Consider the following 20,352-nt stretch of genomic DNA (forward strand, 5'->3'; position numbering starts at 1 on the left):
CTAATACTAGAGCAAAGGGAATAAACCAAATCGAAATCGAAGCCAAGGCAAATCTTCTCTAACACTGGATTCATTGAAAGAAAATACACATCAAGCTAAATACAAACAACAAGGATAGTAATGTTTAACCTTAAACATACAAACAAAGGAAATAGATCAATATCAATCATAGATAATTACAACATCCTAGCGCATGCTATTAGAATCTGCAACAATAAAGATAATTTATTAATTTTATTTTCTCAATAAACAATAAACCATTATAATTTTACAAATTAAAACTTTGATAATACCAGCTATAGATCTCAAATCAGGTTCATATGTGTCGTCAAGAATGATATGATTATTTTCTTTAATTGATTTGATAATTAACACATTGTCATGTACAAAATATAATCAAATAAATTTGTATGAAAGAAAAATATAATAAAAATGAAAAATTGAATCGACACATACCCTTGTTGTAAATTGGGATAGTTACGCTTATCATATGACACTCCTCGATGTCCGCATCCATGACAAAGCCTGGAATTTGATATTGATTTCTCCTTTGATGATTTTAATCTCTTCCCACATCCCTTATTTCTTACTACAGAAGGATCAATAATACCAAGATTCTCATCAATGAACTTCTTTCTTTGACTTCTATCACTGCATGTTGTACTAATGGACATCTCTTGAATTTTATTGTAGATACAATCGAATTATTTATCCAAGAAGGTTGCCCTCTCATTACTCAAAGATACACCATCAACTAACACTGAATCTTTATAGGATAACCTCGAGTGCCTCGACATCAAATTCCTTTCTGAATATGGTTCATCAATGATATTTTGCTCCTACTTTTGCATCTCGTGTTCATCATTTGAATATATACGTATCAGGCAAATGAAACACTTGGTTAATACGAAAAAAGCTAACATATGTCTGCATGGAATGCCCTCAAACTCAAATTTCCTGCAGCTACATGATATGTAGTCCCTTTGTTTGTCATGCATGAGTACTCTTGATTTTGAAGAAGAAGAATTTTGAAATTTCATCACATGGTAAACCGCTGAGGCAACTCTTGTAAATGTCTGATGCACATAATAACTATGACTCTCGGTCATTTCACTTTGAAACTCCAGTCATTTTTTGTGTGTACAACTTAACCATTTGAGTTTCCATTGGCCAGGTTGTCTTAACCTTGGGATGCTCATTCATATCAATATGATCCACAACTAACTCATTGTGTCTTTGGTATCTCAATGCTCTATTAAAATGGGTGATGAAATCCATTAATGAGTTCATATTTGAGATATATTTTTTGAAAAATGCATTTGAGCCTTCAGATCTTTGACTACTTGACATTCCTGCAGAAAATACATGACTAAAATATGTTGGTATTCATTTGTGTCGCAATTCATACATCAAGGACAACCAATCATTTTTTCTAAGTTATCACACTTGATATTCTCTTCCCATGACTTCTCAAAATCATCAGGTGTTGTAAAATTTATGATGATATTCTTTATGTTGTGATAGTGGTTTTGAAAAGTCAAAGGGTCTAATTTATCTAGGAATTTGTTCAATATGTGCCACAAACACTATCGATGCACTGTTTAAGGGAAAATCTATGCAATAGCTTTTGTCATAGAAGGATCTTGATCAGTGATGATAATATTTGGTGCACCTTTAGGCATGACTTCTAAGAATTTTGTAAGCAACCAAACAAAAGACTCAGTTTTCTTATCACTAAGAAACCTACAACAACAAAAAATTATCTGATGATGATGATTAACTCCTACAAATGGTGCCAAAATCAAGTCATATCTATTGGTATTATATGTGGTATCAAATACAACTACATCACCAAATACACTGTATGCCTTTCTTGATACATGATTAACCCAAAAGCACCTAGTAGATTTTTTATCTGAATCAATCTTGTAATTAATGAAAAAATTGAATTCTTCTCTTGCTCAGATGTAAAACATGCGATCAGTGTTTCTGCATTAATACCCTTTTGTTCATCTCTAAGATTTCTCTTAAAGTTTCTAATATCTTTTTCTGTGCAACTTACCCTTTCAGAGCCTCCATATTCTATCTCCAATAAACGCATTTGTTAATAAGTTGGTACATTAGCCTCTGAAAATTATTTTATCAATGTTTTCTTGGCTACCAAAACATTACGATGTGAGCATAGCAAATGCACCTTTGATGGAGTCGAGAGAGGATGATTATGGGTTTCTATGAAGTTACATACAACCCAAGCAGGCCTCGTCTGTTTCTTGACAAATGCAATATTTGACTGACACCCCGTTCTAACTGTGTCATGTGCTCTTTCTCTTGTTGGTTGATCAGGGTTTATATGTTTATTGTTTCACATTAGATATGTATGCCCTTCTTTAAAGTATACAATTTATTTTCACGTCACTTCATTTGTCATCTTGTTTTTCCTGCTCGTGCTATTCCTTGAACTAAATCTCGCTTCTCATGCATATTGATTATAGAACGAAAATACATCCTCTAGTGATGAGAATTTCATTCCAATTTTTGTCTTTCAATCATCTATAACTTGGGGAATGAATTCTTGATCATCAACTCTATTTTCTTCCATTTTGGGGCGCCCTCGCATTATATTTGACAATAGATATATAAGTAGATAAATAAACAATAATTGTTCCAATTAACTTGAAATAAACACTAAACTTTAACAGTTTCCTAAAGCAAAATAACAAAATAAAATCCACAAAAACTAAACAAATTAGCCAAAATAAGAAGATTGGAAAACCTTGGTTGTGTCATTGTTGTTGTTAATTCAATATCAGGAAATAGAAAGAGAATGACGTCAATTCAATAGTTAGGCCAACAAATCAGAAATAACTCTAAACTTTATCTGAAAACATTATTACTATTTAGAAGACAGAGTATTCAAGCAAAGCATATAAACTAAAATTATAATGCCCAAATTAGAATCTCAAATTGCTAAAATAACGTGCATAAGCACAAAGGCATGAGTAATCTTCACTCAAAAAACATCTATCTTTCATGATCATCAGTCAATACCAATAAAAAAAAAAAAAAGACAATAAAGGTGAAATCATGCCATTGTGAAACCAACTCAGATTAAGGTACTGAGGCGAAACCCAAATCAGAGCAAACAAAGTACCTTGTAAAGGGCGCCTGTAAGGCTTCATGGTGGCGAGGAACCCAGGCGTAGGGAGAGAGAAGCTAGGGCTCTCGTCGGTTGAGAGGGAGGGGATGACAGAGATGTTAGAATGTATACTAAAAGCCTAGCTTTTGTATAAATATTTATTTTATAAATAAAGAATCACATTGATCAAATTTCTACATTTATATGCTAAGTGTAGTTGTTCAATTAATTTATATTGTAGATAACATGGTGTGTGGTATCACACACAGAAGATCATGTTATCAATTCCTTATAAATTACAAATAGTAGCTCATGACTAAGATGGAAAGGAACGAACCATTGGAATAGTCGTAGTGTAATTTGATATTGTTTATCTTAACTATAAAATTACACTAGTACACTCTGAGTGTATTGAGCAGGACCATTTAAGGTAAGTTCTTTTTATACTGATTGAATAAAAGAACAAGACCTTTGTTATTGTGGAAGTGTGTGCTCTTAATCCTGATATAATAACAAGCACATATATCTAATATTTATTTTTTTAACTTATCAAAGGGTGCGATTTAGTTTGATAAATTAATAGGTTCGATAAATTGGAAAATGATATTATTTATAGTGTGTGTTGTTGATTATAGAAGGAAACTGTGTCCTAGTAATCTAGGTTGATGATGCCCCCAAGAGGAGCTCATAAGAATTGTCATGTAAACCCTGCAGGTGGACTTAGTTTGACATGATGATAAGGTTGAGTGGTATTACTCTTAGAGTTATATATTAATTAAGTGAGTTGTCAGTAACTCATTTAATTAGTGGACATTCTATATCTTAAACACAGGGAGACTAACACACTCATGATAAGAAGGAGCCCAAAATGTAATTTGGGATTGGTGTGGTAGTTCAATATTAATAATTCTTTAGTGGTATGAATTATTATTGATGAAATTAAGTTGGGTATTTGGGGCGAACACGGGAAGCCTAATTTCATCAGGAGACTAAAACCAATTCCTCCTCTCAATCCCTATCGTAGCCTCTTATTTATAAAATATTATATCCACTCATACCCACCTTCTTACCCCCACCTTAAGGTGGCTGGCCAAGCCTAGCTTGGAGCCCAAGCTAGGGTCGGCCAATCCAAGGTGAGTTGGTTCCATTGAGTGGCCGACCCTAGTTTGAACCCAAGCTTAGGTGGCCGACCAAAATAAAATAAAAGGGATTTTATTATGTGGAAGCCATGGTTTTAAAAGAGAGTTTAAAATTTAAGTCTTTCCTTTTATAGCTTTCTACAAAAGATTAAGAGAAAAGTTTGATATATTTCCTTATTTGTAGTTAAAAGGAATATTTTAATTTTTGATAAAACTTTCTTTTTTTATAACCATCTTCATGATTTAAAGGAGAGTTTTAAAATTAAAATTTTCCTATTAAAGTTTCTACAAAAGATTAAGAAAAGATTTGATATCTCTCCTTATTTGTAAATTGAGAGGAAGATTTTAATTTTTTTAAAAAAATTCTTTTTTGGAAATCATCCACATGTTTTAATAAAAAGATTTTAATTTATAAAATTTCCTTTTATAACCAACCATGAAGAGAAAAATTATTAGAGAAATTTTTATTTTAAAAATTTCCGGAAACAAATAAGGAAGTTTTAATTTTATGTTTAAAACTTGCCTTATTTAGAGCACATGAGGTGGTCGGCCATGTAAAGGGTTAAAAGGAATTTTTAATTAAATTTTCCTTATTAACCAATGGCAAAGAGAATAAGGGAATTTTAATTATAATTAAATTGCCTTATATGTCAAGACCAAGGAATATAAAAGAGAGGGTAGAGGTGCCTCACCTTACAACATATCTTCTATTATTCCTCTCTCTTTTCTTCCTTGGTGTGGCCGGCCCTAATCATCTCTTCCTCTCTTCTTCTAGTGGCCGAACCTATCATCCTCTTGGAGCTTGTTTGGTGGCCGGATTTGCTTGGTGAAGAAGGAGAGAAAGAAGGCTTTGTTTCCTAGTTTTTCTTGGAGATTAGTTGGTGGCCGAGACTTGCTATCTCTTGGAAAAGGTTGCTTGGCCGAAACTTGGAAGAAGGAAGAAGGAAGAAAAAGGCTTGGTGGATTCTCATCTCGGTAGATCGTTGCCCACACAACGTCCGAGATAAGAAGAGGAATACGATAGAAGATCAAGAGATTGTTGCTTACAAAGAAAGATATAACAAGTAATTCTATTCCGCATCATACTAGTTTTCTTTGTATAGATTTTGAAACACCGAACACAAAAGACATATGATTCTAGGTTTCGAATTTGTGATTCGAGTTTGTGTTCTTTTCTTTTCTTTTTTCATCTTGTGGTTCGATTGTTCTTACTGGTTAAACCTAGGGTTACTATAAGGAGATTGAATATTGAATTTCTTTAAAAGGTTTTGTCAAGAAAGTGGTGGATGATCTCATAACCAAGAAGACCTAGTGCCTCACCATGTTTAACCTGGAAGCCAATTTTAGAAATAAATATCTAATCAACTTTGTAACATGAGTGGACTTTGATTAATAATGTTAAGCATCGTTTGCGATCCAAGTCTAAACCTCTAAGAACAGATAAGTTAAATTTGGAATCAATAATGTTAAGTTCCGCTTGCGAATCCTAATTTAATTTCTAAAGAATACAATAGGTTGCTAGGAATGGTTCGGGACGTCTGAAATTTTTATGCGAGGGCAGTCTTGATCCGTTGGTAGGCAGGGACCCCTAAAGAGGGGTCGATGCCACGTGGAGGTCGAAAGGTCGGTGGTCCGTCGAAGAAGGGTGGTAGGCCGGACAGCGTGGAAAAAGACGCCGATCGGCTGCCCGTCTGCGTCGATAGTGAAGGCATACAGCGGTCGGGGTTAGGCCTTTCGATGAGTAGTAAATTGCGGCGGAAGGGCTAGAGAAGGCGGGATAATGGGTGCGCCACGTGGCAGTAGGCCATCGGACGACCGCTATTCCGGCGTCCGGGCGGACGATCGTGGGCGGTGGTTGAAGGATAGAACATCTTCGACGTAGTCCATGTAGGCCATACAAGTCGACAACAAGGTGTTGTGTCCCATTGAAACATGGTGAGCTAGGCATGTGGTATGGTGTCGGTAGCTCTCAGTGCATGCAGTATGGGGTGCGGACACTTATTCGCCTCGGTGGGCGTGCACTAGTTCTCTCACCGCTCTATATAAAGAGCCTCTTCCTTTCTTGGGTATCGTTCTACGCGTTTGAACTTTTACGTCGCTTACACGACTTGGCGTCGGAGGGGAACCCCTTCGGCCCGACCTGTCTTGGGATATGGGAGCTTTGGAGGCTGCGTCGATGGGGCGCCCGCGTTTGTCGTGGGAGATCGATTTGGCTGTGGGAAGCGGAGGGGGCATGACGTGACACACAGAAAAGCCCGCAGATAGGCGCCCGGGAACAACAAAAGCAGCGTATCAGGAACAGACATGGCGGCGGAAGCACCACCGGCGGCATGCCATTCCATCGGGCCCTCTTCCGCTCCTGAGCTGACTAATCGAGAATGGGATCGTCTTGGATGAAATACGAACGAGGACAACGAAAGAAGCCCCGGCGGGCGTCTCCGGCGGGTGATCCCCGATTTTCGGAGGTCGTTTCTGAGACCTTACCTGACAGCTCTCGTGCCTCCGACGATCGGCGAGTATAATGGGACGACAGGCCGGATGATCATCAGGTAAGTTCGATAACAGCCACTCTCCGTGATACGGATGGAGTAAAATGAGTTTTCTCACCACTCTCGGGATCGGCTCAGCGGTGGTTGGGAGGCTGGGACGGATCATCATGACTTCGGACTTAGAGCGACCTTCCTCCATCATTTGCAAGCGATGTATTATCAACAGCGTGAGCACGATTACCCGTCGGCAAGAAGCCGTGAGTCGCTTGAGCTTACATCAGCGGTTGACAGTGGCGATGGACATTCAGCCACCTCGGAAACCATGATGAATGCCTTCACGAGGCTAGTGGATGGGGATTTCTTCCGATCGCTCGTCGAAAGCCGCCGAGACTATGATGATCATGCTCTACTGTGACGGCGAATACATTAGCGTGGAAGAAGCACAGCGGAAGAAAAACTCGGTAGGCGGGCTCCTCAGTAAGCGGAAGCAGGCGCTCGTGCCCGCTGAGGACCAGGCGAAGCAATCGATCCCCAGCGGGTCTCGTATGCGAAGGTATGCCCGGTAGAAGAAGAAATGGACCGATGTTACGCTCCTTCCGGACGGATACGCGCAACCTGAGGATTCAAAGTCTTCCTTCGTGGCTCGTCATGTGGGGCGGCGGTCTCCATCGATCGGCGAGTGAGACCTAATAAAGGCCGGACCACGAGTTGATAGGCGGCGACCGCAGCGCCCGATCGGCGTCGTTCTCCAGGCGGGAGGATCGCAGAGAGCGGTCTCGGCCGACAGCTCGGGAAGAGGAAAATAAACAATACTTCGGCGAGATCAGCGTTTCTGGCGGGCCGGCGGAGGACACCGGTTGCTGCATGCGATACTTTAGTTCAGGTTCTAAAAGCCTAAAGGTTTAACGGACGAGAGGTCCGGGTTCGATTCATTAAAATGTAAAATCTTGGAAAATAGCGAATATGAATAAAGGAATTTTCCGAAATTTTGAAATTTTAAATTTTTCGGAGACCGTATGGACGAGTTTACGGGGATAAAAGCGGGCCGGGAAAGCCTGTTTAGGTTACCCAATTTAAGTGAGGAAAAGTTTATTTTTCTTTGCTTTCTTTTTCTTTCTTTATTTTTTTCTCCCTCGCCTTCTCTTCCTCTCACGCGTGCCCTAACCGGCGCCGCAACCGCCGCTGCCTCCCTCTCCTCTGCCCGACGTCGACGACACCCGGGAACAGAGAGTCGGCGATTGAGCTTCTCCTCCCTCCCTCTTCCTTTCTTCTTCTCTGTCTCTGCCACTGAGGTCGGGATGCGCCGCCGCCCCTCTCGGCCGGAAACTATCTCCAAGCCGAAGCCCTAGCCACGGTGAGGTCTAAGCCACCACCCGACACCTTCTAGCGCAGACGACGCCTCTCCGCTGAATGCCGAAGACCACAGCAGGTGCCTAGGTGTCGCCCTAGTTTCCGATCGTTGATCACCAGATTCGCTAAGTCATGCCCTAATCACTGCTTGCCGCCACCAGGTTCTGCCGAGCTACCCACTTAGACCTAGAATCGTTGATTTCCTCTTCCCTTACATCTCTACTTTGGTTGATGAGGATCAGTTCCAGCAAGGAGGAAGAACTGGGCATTGATGCAGTTTTCTGTAGTTTTGGCAGAAGATCGTTGGCAGCAATATTCTGCAGCAAGCAGTGACATCTGTTTTACTTGGCTGTGGATCAACAGGAGAGGTTTTGGGTTGAAGGTAAGGTGTTAGGAATTTTGGTTCTTGCTATAGCTCAAATTCGAACTAATGGTTGGGCTGGTCACTGGGGCACCAGTCACTGTTTTCTGACAGCTCACATATCCGGCAGTGACCTAACAGTTGGGCACTCAGTTTTGGGGTTTGTTGATTTGTTGCGGTGATCTTGATTCGGCTAAGGATGTGAAAGAAGTGAGGTAAGGGTAGTTAATTGATCTATGTTGTTAATTGTGGTTTGAATCAGATGTGGTAATTAGTTGATCATGTGTAGATTGATTAAATTTAGAATTAATCTAACGAAATGATTAGGGTTAAGATAATTAACCCTAGTCAACTATTGGATTTAATTTAGGAGTATAAATTGAGGTTATGTGATTAGGGTTTTACCCTAAATTAGTCTTAGGGATTTTATTTAGCTATGTTTATGAATGTAGCAAAATAAAATATTTATGTTATTTGACGCAGGACTCTGATTCGGGACGAGCATCTCGACGTCGGATTTGGATCGAATTGGATCCTTTCTATTGGAGGCGGGTACCTCTTGACTTATTTTTATGATATTGTCTATTGGATATGCATAGTATTTTATAGCTGCAAGCAATGATCATGTTTGCCTTGGTATGTCACGGTTTGATACCCATAGCATGATCTGTTGGCCATTTGTTATGTATCCATGTTTACGTTTCAGGATTATTGCCATGAGTACCTTGGTTCCTAGAGTAAGTGGCATACCATACCTACTGAGGTTCGGACTAGGTTATTTTATTTTTTACGTGTGTATCTAGATTATCGATACCTAGGTTTTATACCATTACGACTTGTGTACCTCTGTTTGTATATCATATCGATTTGTGTACTGGACCCTTTTTCTTTGATCATGCGTGTTGTTGATACGTATCTTATGGAAGGGATATGTTTAGGATCTGGGTTGTTATATCATGAGGACTGTATACCCTAGATCGTGGGATTTGACTACTTATCTTGTGGTACCATATTATGTATATATGGATATGGATATGTTGATCGGTTTATGCTTAGTGTAAATGCGTCGTGATTGCATCTTTGTCGATTATCGGCTCACCATGGTTGAGCCATCCCTGATTCGTATCTTCCCCCGCTCATGGTTTAGTGGTATATCAGGCGGTGTTAAGGATTCTGGTTATGGCTCTATTGGTCATCATTGTTAGAGTGTATACTAAAGCCTAGCTTTTGGTATAAACATTTATCTAGAAATAAGAATCACATTGGTCAAATGTCTACATTTGTGATAAATGTAGTTGTTCGATTAATTTATATTGTAGATAACATGGTGTGTGGTGTATTAGGAGAGGATCATGTTATCGGTCCTTATAAATTATAAGCGATAGCTCACGACCGAAATGGAAAGGAACAAACCATTAGAAGATCGTAGTGTAATTAGGTATCGGTTTATCTTGATTGTATAATTACACTAGTACACTTAAAGTGTATTGAGTAGGACCGTTTGAGGTCGTTTCTTTTATCTGATTTATAAAGAAACAAAGACCTCGGTTATTATGGAAGTGTGTGCTCTTAATCTAATATAATAACAAGCATATATTTGATATTTATTTCTTTAATTTATCGATGGGTGAGATTTAGTTCGATGAATCGATAAGCGATAAGTTGGGAAATGGTATCACTTATAGTGTGTGTTGTTGATTATAGAAGGAAGCGTGTCCTAGAGATACTAGGTTGATAATGTCCTCAAGAGGAGCTAAGGATTGTCGTGTTAAACCCTGTGGACTTAGTCCGACGTGATGATAAGGTTGAGTGGTACTACTCTTGGACTAAGATATTAATTAAGTGAGTTGTCGGTAACTTACTTAATTAGTGGACATTGTTATCTTAAACAGGGAGACTAACACACTCATAATAAGAAGGAGCCCAATGTAATTTGGGATTGGTGCGATAGTTCAATAATAGTTCTCCAGTGGAATGAATTATTATTGATAAAATTAAGTTGTGTGTTAGGGCGAACACGGTATGCTTAATTTTATCGGAGACCAAAACAATTCCTCCTCTCGGTCCTATCGTAGCCTCTAGTATATAGAGATTTATACCCACCACATACCCACCTTCGCCTGCCAAGCTAGCTTGGAACCCAGCTAAGCGGCGAGACCAGTGGATGAGCCGTGAAGGTGGTGGCTAACTTGGGTCCCAAGCTTGGGTGGCGACATTAGAATATTAAAAGGATTTTATTAAAATTATTTCTTATGTGGATATCATGTTTTAAAAGAGAGTTAAAAAATTAAAATTTCCTTTTATAACTTTCTGAAAGATTAAGAGAAGAGATTAATCTCTTTCCTTATTTGTAGTTTAAAATGATGGTTTTAATTTTTGGTAAAATTTTCATATTTGTAAATCATCTCATGATTAAAAGAGAGTTTAAATTTGAAATCTTTCCTTTTTGTTGATTAAAGGAGGATTTTAAATTTTAAAAACTTTCTTTTAAACATGTTCATGATTTAAAAGAGTTTAAAAATTAAATATTCTCTTTTATAAGTTTCTGAAAGATTAAGAAAAGATTTGATATCTTTCCTTATTTGTAGATTGAAAGAGATTTTAATTTTAGATTCTTTTTATCCACATGTTTAAAAGAAAGATTTTAATTTATTAAATTTCCTTTTTATAACCAATCATGAAGGGATAAAATTATTGGAGAAATTTTTTAAATTTCGGAAACAAATTAGGAAGTTTTAATTCTTGTTTAATTAAAACTCTCCTTGATTTGAGGAAATAAGTGGTCGGCCATGTTTTAGTGAGAAGAAAAATTATTTTAATTAAAATAAAATTTTCCTTTTCATAAAAAAATTAAGGAAGTTTTTATTAAAATTTCCTTATTTGCGAAGAGGATTATAAAAGAGGAGATAGAGGAGCCTTCAGGTGAGCAACCTCTATTATTTTCTCCTCTTTTCTTCCTTGGTGTGGTGAACCTCCTTCCTTTCTCTTCTCTCCATCTTGTGGCGGACCTCTCTTCCTCCTTGAAGATCAGTGGTGGCGGATTTTAGCTTGGAGAAGAAGGAGAAAAGCTACATCCCTTGGAGCTTGATTGATGGAAAAGATCTTCATCTCTTGGAAGCGTAGTGCTTGGGCGAAACTTGAAGAAAGGAGAAGAAGGTGCTTTGGTGGTTTCTCATCTCGGAAGATCGTTGCCCACACAACGTCCGAGGTTAGAAGAGGAATACGGTAGAAGATCAAGAGGTTAGGTATAACTAGTAATTTTTCTTTCCGCATCATACTAGTTATTTATGGAAATAATACCAAATCCAAGAGGCTTATGATTCTAGTATTTCGAATATGTTTTCGAAGTTGTGTTCTTTTATTTTCTTTTCCTTGTGATTTGATTGTTCCTTTTGGTTGACCTAAAGTTATTTTAGGAAATTAAATATTAGCTTTCCGTAAAAGGTTTTGTCTAGTCGGTGGTGGTTGTTCCCGTATCCAAGGCCGTGTGTCTCGCCACGTCGATCTTGGGAACCAATTATGGAAATTAATATTTAATGGAATTAATAACTTAGGTGATTTGGATCAAGCGTGTTAAGTTCCGCGGAGATCCAAGTCTAAACCTTAAAAAACAAATAGATTAAGTTTTGGATCAAGCGTGTTAAGTTCCGCGACGATCAAAATTTAATTTAAAAGAACACGTGGTAGCTAGGAAAGGTTCGGACCTTTGTATAAAATTTTTATAGTGGAACCTCTAGGTTTTCAGAGTAGCAACCAACAATTGGTATAATCGTTTGTCTCGTGTATTTGGTATTATTTTAATTATGCACATATTCATACATAATTTAGGCGGGATAATAGTAGGATGTGCTTAACTTTGTGGATGCAGGATCCAACTATTATGGCTTTTAGTTATTATGTGTGTGATTGGACCCTTGGACATGTCGGGCATTTATATGTGTGCGTGATTGTATTATAAAATACAGAAGGGCTGTATTTAGTTTGATTTTATTTTTTGATCTAGATACATATACATTCCTTTTATGGAATATAGGATCAAAATTGTAAATTCTATTTATGTCATGGATCGAATCTTGCAGCGTGGAACCTTCAGGACCGGCGGGCAGGACAAGGAGCAGATGGATCGACGACTGACCCGGTGGCGGTGGCAAATATGGCGGACTTGGGATGACCTGGAGTCGACTAGAGATAAAAGCCATAATAGTTGAAAATTAGATTTTCATTTATTGCTTTTATATTGTCTGTGTGTGCGTGTTAGTTTACAAGTTTAGTAGGCTAGCGTAGTTAAAATTCCTCATTAATAAATAACTAAGTGGGAGAGATTTTAAGTAAATCCCATGGTCTCCATTCTTGGTTTGTAAGTGATGCAAACAAGCTTGCGCGTTGGCTCGAGTGCCTTCCTCCATGCGGATGAGCTTGTTTGCGGATCGAAACGAGACTTCCGTTTTGGATACTATAGGAAGTTAATTAGGCGTGTGATCTTCCCAACGGAAGGCATAATCTTATTAATGGACTTAGTGTCAAGTAACGGTATACACTTAAACACATCTAATAGTATCCTCCCATGAGTCACTGCTTATTATTTGTGTGACGAATGAAACCAACTATTAATTTGTCATAAAACTAGGTTGACAAGATAATAAAATTAAAGGGTTAAAACCCTCTTACAAATGATTGATTTTGTATATACTAACGTGACATACAAAATTAACGGTGTTGAGATAATTTTATTTGTCGTAAAGTTACGTTGACAAGATAGTTAATGGGTAAACCCTCCTCTTACAAATGTTTTGTATCGTCCACACTAACGTGGCGTACAAAATTCACGGTGTTTTGAGGTGTTGGTAAATTTAAATAGTATTGTTAGAGGAATCGATATTATTTTAAATTTAGAGTCTTGACAAATATTTGATTAAAGATAGACCAACTATTAATTTTATCAATAAGTAAGGTTGACGAGATAATAAAATTAAATGATAAAATTTTCTCTTTGAATTTGTATCGTCCACTAACGTGGCATACAAAATTCATGGAGATTTTAAGGAGTTGGTCTTAACAAATATTTTGTGATTCTTAGGAAGATGGTCAATCCCTAGCTGATATACTTTAGGATAGACTTAGTGGTCCCAATTATAATTGATTGGAAATAGAATTTGGACATTAAGGTGGACTGTCCTCTTAGAAATAAGAACAATATAGGTGTATTTTATTCATTAGTTGATACATGTTTAGTGGAGTTATCTACCGGTACCTGGTGTGTAGATATGGGAGCCACTGATTATGTCTGCAATTCATTGCAGGGTTCCAGGATACCCGACAACTAAATGTAAAAGTAGTAGCTGTTGCGATGGAGATGTTTATCCTTTGATAAGAATAAAATATGGATTTTAAGTAATTGTCTTTACGTACCAAGTGTTTTATTGAAGATTATAGATGCCTAATGTATATATTTCTTTTGATATGAAAGTTGTTATAAATAAAGTTATCTACGTTATATTTGCTATTTATATTCAATTAGTTCACCAAAAATATTAGTTTGTACACCTTTATATTTGATAAGCGACTTCGAAATGACGATTATATAAGTCTCTTTTTTAGCTTGGGCTTAAAGTATTTGGTGACACTGGTTTGTGTTCACTTAGTAGTGGTAAATCTACATTCATTACTGTAATCTTACTTAAAGAAAAATAAAACGAGCTTTAAGTTTAAGGGAATGGAGTCGAAGATATATTGGAATTGATTCGTTCGATTTGTGTGATATGACAATCCAGACAAGAGGTAGTATCGAATATTTCGTCTATTTTACAACTATTCAAGATACAAAACATTTACTTAATGTACCGCATGACTAAGTGCTTTGATTAGTTCAAAGAGTACAAGGCTGATGCGGAGAAATGTTAAAGTAAAAGTCACTATGGAAAATAGTGGCAAGTACCTCTTGAGAGATTTTAGGAGTCACTTATCGAAGTTGGTTCAATCCCAACTAGCTGCATCTGGAACACCCCAAGAGAATGGTGTAGTAGAAAGAAGGTATAGGACTCTTATGGAATAATTAGATAGATGATGAGTTATTCGGAAAATTACAAATTTGTTTTAAGGATATGCTCTACGGAAGCGGAGTGAACTTTCAAGTCGTAACTCTGCTCATACGAATTCTTTGAATAGGTGTAAGCTTATTTTGAGCATATTCGGATTGGTAATCCGGCATATGTTAAAGAGATAATGATAAGTTGGATAGGAGTTCACTTGTTTGTAAGATATCCTAGATAAAAATAGGTTTATAGTCTTAAAATCGAAAGGTCATTAGCATAAATGAATGATTTTTAGAAAAGGACTATATAATGAACCACGTGCTCGTAAGTAAATTTGTTCTTAAGGAAATAATAAAGGACGTATAACCTAGTACCATTTGTCTAAGATGAGATACCTGAGAAAGCTAACTCGTATCACAAATTGATACACATTTTAGAAAGTGTCTTATTGTAGTGGGAGGGTTGTTATGCAACTAAATAGGTTCATGTTTTGGGAGAGTTTTGGACTCGATCTCTGGAGGCATGAACCTCGGTCGTATGATGAAGCACTCCAAGATAAAGATCCGGCATCTTGGCGAAGAGTAATGAATAAAAGAATTAGAATATATGTATTACAATAAAATCTGGAAGCTTGTAGAATCACCGAATGGTGTAAAAGCGTTGGGTATAAAAGGTCTATAATAGGAAAAGAGGATAGGCAGGAAGGTAGTAACTTTCAAGCGAGGCTTGATGAAAAAGGCTTTTCACTGGTAGTCATGCTTAAGTTTATCAGGATTCTTTTATCTATTGCAAGTGGATGTCGAGATAGCATTCTTTAATGGAAGTCTTGAAGAAAACATCCATATAAAGCAACGGAAGGGTTCGTTCTGAAAAGGCGTCTTGTGTATAGCTCAATCGATCTATGGTGAGAAAGCTTCAAGTCTTGGAACATCGATTTATCAAGTAATCCGGATCTATGGATTTAGTGCAGGATAAGTCTTGTGTATCTGAAAGATGTGATAGAAGCGTGGTGGTATTTCTTGTACTATACTTAGATAACATTTTTGGTAGTTGGAAACAATATCAAAATGTTGTCGAAGTAAGGGTATGGTTGTCGAACAATTCGATATAAAGGACTTGGGAGAATGTATATATTCTTGAGATCAAAGTAATAAGGATCGCAAGAAAAGAATATTTTACTTAACCCAAGCTTCATACATCGGAAAAATCCTTGCTCGTTTAAGCATACAAAAACTCGAAAGGTTTCTTACCTTTTAGGGATGGAGTAACTTTATCTAAAGATATGTCTGTAGGCATGAAGGAGATAAAGGAAATAAAAGCGATTCTTTATCTTCTTTGTTGGAAGTCTAATGTATCTTACGAGATCAATCTGTTTTGCGAGGCGTAGTTAGCAGAATGTCAAGTAACCAGACGAGACGGTGGGCATGATAAAGCATATATTGTAGTACCTTAGAGGCACTAGAGATTATATGCTAGCTCAATGCAATTAATTTAGTCCTTGTGGGTTGCAAGGATTTTGACTTCAATCGGATAGGGACAATAATAAGTCAACCACGTTTGTGTTTACTTTGGGAGGTAAAGTCATAACTATGGAAGAGTGATAAGCATAGGTGTTTTTGGACTCCACCAGAAGCTTAGCGTATGCGAGCCTCCGGGGTAGCCATAAAAGTGAATGACTCAATAACCTCAAGATAGACTTAGATATGATTTAGTTTGTCGAAAAATTATTACAATTTATTGTAATAATGTTGGTCTGATAGAACTCGAAGAAACCTATAAGTCTATAAAGTGATAAACGATAGTACCACCTGATATGAGGAATCGTATAAATGAGGAGAAGTTGTTGCCGCTAGATTGTATCGGTGATGACCTATAGATCCTTTCACTAAGGTCCTTAAGGCGAGAGCTTTTGATGGACGTGTTGAAGGGATGAGAATCGGATGTATGGCGTAGATATGGCGGCTTAGTCTTTTAGTATAAGTGGGAGATTGTTAGGTGTATCTAAAAGCCTAGCTTTTGGTATAAACATTTATCTAGAAATAAGAATCACATTGGTCAAATGTCTACATTTGTGATAAATGTAGTTGTTCAATTAATTTATATTGTAGATAACATCTGTGTGGTGTCATGCGCGAGGATCGTGTTATCGATTTATAAATTATAAGCGATGGCTTCCGGCCAGAAATGGAAAGGACAAACCATTAGAAGGTCGTAGTGTAATTAGGTATCGTTTATCTTGACTATATAATTACACTAGTACACTTAGAGTGTATTGGTAGGACCATTTGAGTCGTTTCTTTTATCCTGATTTTATAAAGAAGCAAAGACCTCGGTTATTATGGAAGTGTGTGCTCTTAATCTAATATAATAACACACGTATATTTGATATTTATTTCTTTAATTTATCAATGGGTGAGATTTAGTTCGATGAATCAATAAGCTCGATAAGTTGGAAATGGTATCACTTATAGTGTGTGTTGTTGATTATAGAAAAAACTGTGCCTAAAGATCTAGGTTGATAATGTCCTCAAGGAGCTCATAGGATTGTCATGTTAAACCCTGCAGGTGGACTAGTCCGACGTGATGATAAGGTTGAGTGGTACTACTCTTGGACTAAGATATTAATTAAGTGAGTTGTCAGTAACTTACTTAATTAGTGGACATTGTTATCTTAAACACATGGAGACTAACACACTCATAATAAGAAGGGCCCAAATGTAATTTGGGATTGGTGCGATAGTTCGATAATAGTTCTCAGTGGAATGAATTATTATTGATAAAATTAAGTTGTGTGTTCGGGCGAACACGGTATGTAATTTTATCGGGAGACCAAAACCAATTCCTCCTCTCCCTATCGTAGCCTCTAGTATATAGAGATTTATACCCACCGCATACCCCTTACCCGTCCAGTGGGTAGAGCTAGCTTGGAACCCAAAGTAGGGCCGAGACCAATGGATGAGCCGTGAAGGTGGTAGGCCAACTTGGGTCCCAGCTTGGGTGGCCGACTAGAATATTAAAAGGATTTTTATAAATTTTAGGAAACAAATTAGGAAGTTTTAATTCTTGTTTAATTAAAACTCTCCTTGATTTGAGGAAATAAGTGGACCATGTTTTAGTGAGAAGAAAAATTATTTTAATTAAAATAAAATTTTCCTTTTAATGGAAAAGAATTAAGGAAATTTTATTAAAATTTCCTTATTTGCGAAGACCAATATAAAAGAGGAGGTAGAGGAGCCTTGGTGAACAACCTCTATTATTTTCTCCTCTTTTCTTCCTTGGTGTGGTAGGCCTCCTTCCTTTCTCTTCTCTCCATCTTGTCGGACCTCTCTTCCTCCTTGAAGATCAGTGGTGGCGGATTTTAGCTTGGAGAAGAAGGAGAGAAAGCTTACATTCCTTGGAGCTTGATTGATGGAAAAGATCTTCATCTCTTGGGCGTAGTGCTTGGGCGAAACTTGAAGAAAGGAGAAGAAGGAGCTTTGGTGGTTTCTCATCTCGGAAGATCGTTGCCCACACAACGTCGTCCAGGGTTAGAAGAGGAATACGGTAGAAGATCAAGAGGTTTCTATAAGGTATAACTAGTAATTTTTCTTTCCGCGTCATACTAGTTATTTATGTAAATAATACCAAATACAAGGGCTTACGATTCTAGTATTTGAATATGTTTTGAAGTTGTGTTCTTTTATTTTCTTTTCCTTGTGATTTGATTGTTCCTTTTGGTTGACTAAAGTTATTTTAGGAAATTAAATATTAGCTTTCCATAAAAGGTTTTTAGTAGGTGGTGGTTGTTCCCATATCCAAGAAGGTCATGTGCCTCATCGTCGATCTTGGGAACCAGATTAAATTAATATTTAATGGAATTAATAACTTAGGTGATTTGGATCAAACGTGTTAATTAGAGATCCAAGTCTAAAAAAACAAATAGATTAAGTTTTGGATCAAACGTGTTACGCAGGCGATCAAAATTTAATTTAAAAGAACACATGGTAGCTAGGAAAGGTTCGGACCTGTACAAAATTTTTGTACAGTGGAACCTCTAGGTTTTCGAGTAGCAACCAACAGACATTTGACCAATGTGATTCTGTTTGGCTCCACTGGCATTTAGTGTAGCGGCGTAGTAGCCGGCAGACGGTGGACTCTGTTTGGCTCCGTTGGTCGGTGACTCGGCGTGGTAGCCGTGAGATACCTCCCGTCGTCGTGTCAGGGAGTTGAGGCATTGAGCTCCCCATTTATGATTTGGGGTCGCAGGACGGGAGTACTCCGACAGCATCCCGTCCACTCGGGAGTAGCGATGACAGAGTGCACGGTTGTCACAACCTACCCACTCGGTCTCACCATTTGAGTGTGAGATGTCGGGGGTGACCAGGACGCATCATTAGCATCATATGCATTGATGCATTTATATTCTTATGATTGTGTTTCTTTGCGTTTGGTTCTTTGCGTTTGGTTGGATCGTACTTTTGACTGCATACGGATTATTGACACTTCGGTTTGGCGACCCTTTTATGCGGATAGGGTTCTGGTGAGTCTGACTTCCTCGGTTACCTTTCGGTTTTGCAATTTCCTATATATGATTAGGAAGTGTATTCCATGTTTATTCTTGTTAGATATATCTTACTACTCATGTCCATTGGTATTCGCTGAGTTGTTGAACTCACCCCCGTTGACACTATCTTTTCAGGTACCAGGTTATTTATGGTGTCGCTTGGAGCATCCTGTCTGCTGGTCCCCACGTCACATCAGAAGCCATATCTCCGCATTTTTGTTATTTGATCTTGGTATATGAGATGTATGTATTTGACTTTGTGTGTTCTGGTTTTGTGTTCGGAGTGTTGATGCTGTATGTGATGTTTTGTATTGGTTGTTAGTTGTGTAAGCCTAGCTGGCTAGCAGTCTTTGTGTTTTGGGTTTGTATTTGGTTTCTGTCATTTTCCGTGTTTTGGTTTTGTCCGAGTGGGCTAATATATATATATAACTGTGTGGTTGTGTGTATATATTCCAGCCGCGTGTGGCTGATGTATATGTGTATGTAGAAAGTTTTGATTGTCCGTCGGAGGTCTTAAAATTTCTTGGACGAGGACTCCTCGGCGTGACACCAACCGAAAACTAAGCGGCGTCCGTGACTCAATTCGTATGGGTTGCAGCCAAGCAGGCGGCGGACGGAAATCGATTCGGGCGAGGACTTGGAAGGAGTTGAAGTGCACGACGCTCTGCTCATCAAAGCGGTAATAGCGAATTATACTATCCACCGCGTTTTTGTGAATCAGGAAGCTCGGTCGACATCATCTTGAAAGCATTCGATCGATTCTAAATTGATCGAGCCGCAGTACCATGACAACTCCGCTCATGGGTTCAGCGAAGTTCGGTAGGTCAGACGGTCCGGCCACCTCGTTGGGAGAAGAGCGCTCGAGACGGACGGGACAACAAATTTTGTGGTGGTCGACTCTCCTCGTCCTACAATGTCATTCTGGGACGACCGACGCGGGCGGTCGTCTCGACCTTCCATCAAGATCAAGTTCCCGTGGAGGACAAAGTGGGAGAAGTACGAGGAGATGGCAGCCTGGCGATGCTACATAGAGATGGTCGGCCGAGGCATGCCGCTTGGAAGGCGCCACGGAACGCCATCACCGAAAAGTCACCCTCTTTAATTTATGAAGAAAAGAGGAAGTGCAGATTCTGACCCGATCGGAGGCCACAACCTTTATAGCGTCCGATCCGGAGGAAGCGAAAGAAGAGTTGATCCAAAGCCTCGAAGAAATCATGATGTCTTCCTATGGTCGACGAGCTGCCCGGAATTTCACCAAGTATAGCGGCATGAACTACATGTTCGACCTTGACACGGCAGAGA

At 38.4% G+C, this 20,352-nt stretch overlaps 1 long non-coding RNA gene across 1 annotated transcript in view; it reads right to left on the bottom strand.

Moving 5' to 3' along the window:
• LOC122002593 overlaps positions 1 to 20,352 on the bottom strand; it is a 38,621-nt gene that overhangs the window by 10,193 nt on the left and 8,076 nt on the right. The gene's annotated exons all lie outside the window — the stretch shown is intronic.

This window comes from Zingiber officinale, chromosome 7A, assembly GCF_018446385.1.
Source record: "Zingiber officinale cultivar Zhangliang chromosome 7A, Zo_v1.1, whole genome shotgun sequence".
NCBI lineage: Eukaryota > Viridiplantae > Streptophyta > Magnoliopsida > Zingiberales > Zingiberaceae > Zingiber > Zingiber officinale.